This window comes from Arachis hypogaea, chromosome 1, assembly GCF_003086295.3.
Source record: "Arachis hypogaea cultivar Tifrunner chromosome 1, arahy.Tifrunner.gnm2.J5K5, whole genome shotgun sequence".
Classification (NCBI taxonomy): domain Eukaryota; kingdom Viridiplantae; phylum Streptophyta; class Magnoliopsida; order Fabales; family Fabaceae; genus Arachis; species Arachis hypogaea.
The window spans coordinates 52879396-52880991 of record NC_092036.1 but is presented as its reverse complement, the minus strand read 5'-3'; positions in this window follow the sequence as shown (position 1 = coordinate 52880991).

Below are 1596 nucleotides of genomic sequence, written 5' to 3'. Positions count from 1 at the left end.
TCCAAGGCAAAAAGAGTGTGCTTAAGAACCCTGGACACCTCTAATTGGGGACTCTAGCAAAGCTGAGTCACAATCTGAAAAGGTTCACCCAATTATGTGTCTGTGGCATGTATGTATCCGGTGGTAATACTGGAAGACAGAGTGCTTTGGGCCACGGCCAAGACTCAATAAGTAGCTGTGTTCAAGAATCATCATACTTAACTAGGAGAATCAATAACACTATCTGGATTCTGAGTTCCTAAAGAAGCCAATCATTCTGAATTTCAAAGGATAGAGTGAGATGCCAAAACTGTTCAGAGGCAAAAAGCTAATAGCCCCGCTCATCTAATTAATACTGATCTTCATAGATGTTTTTGGAATTCATTGTATATTCTCTTCTTTTATCTTATTTGATTTTCAGTTGCTTGAGGACAAGCAACAATTTAAGTTTGGTGTTGTGATGAGCGGATAATTTATACGCTTTTTGGCATTGTTTTTAGTATGTTTTTAGTATGTTCTAGTTAGTTTTTAGTATATTTTTATTAGTTTTTAGTTAAAATTCACTTTTCTGGACTTTACTATGAGTTTGTGTGTTTTTCTGTGATTTCAGGTATTTTCTGGCTGAAATTGAGGGACTTGAGCAAAAATCTGATTCAGAGACTAAAAAGGACTGCAGATGCTGTTGGATTCTGACCTCCCTGCACTCGAAGTAGATTTTCTGGAGCTACAGAAGCCCAATTGGTGCGCTCTCAACGGCGTTAGAAATTAGACATCCTGGGATTTCCTGCAATATATGATAGTTAATACTTTGCCCAAGATTTGATGGCCCAAACTGGCATTCAAAGTCACCATTAGAATTCCCAGCGTTAAACGCCGGAACTGGCACAAGGATGGGAGTTAAACGCCCAAACTGGCATGAAAGCTGGTGTTTAACTCCAAGAAAAGTCTCTACACGAAAATACTTCAATCCTCAGCCCAAGCACACACCAGGTGGGCCCGGAAGTGGATTTTTATGTCATTTACTCATCTTTGTAAACCCTAGGCTACTAGTTCTCTATAAGTAGGACCTTTTACTATTGTATTTTCATCTTTAGATCTTTGAATCTTTGGATCATTTTAGATCTTTTGATCATGTTTTTATGATTGAACCCTCTTTGGGAGGCTGGACATTCAGCCATGCCTAGACCTTGTTCTTATGTATTTTCAACGGTGGAGTTTTTACACACCATAGATTAAGGTGTGGAGCTCTGCTGTACCTCGAGTATTAATGCAATTACTATTGTTCTTCTATTCAATTCATCTTATTCTTGTTCTAAGATATTCATTTGCACCCAAGAACATGATGAATGTGATGATTATGTGACACTCATCATCATTCTCACTTATGAACGCGTGCTTGACAACCACTCCCGTTCTACAAGCAAACAAGGCTTGAATGTTTATCTCTTGGATTCTTTAACCGGAATCTTCGTGGTATAAGCTAGAATTAATGGCGGCATTCAAGAGAATCCAGAAGGTCTAAACCTTGTCTGTGGTATTCTGAGTAGGATTCAATGATTGAATGACTGTGACGAGCTTCAAACTCCTGAAGGCTGGGCGTTAGTGACAGACGCAAAA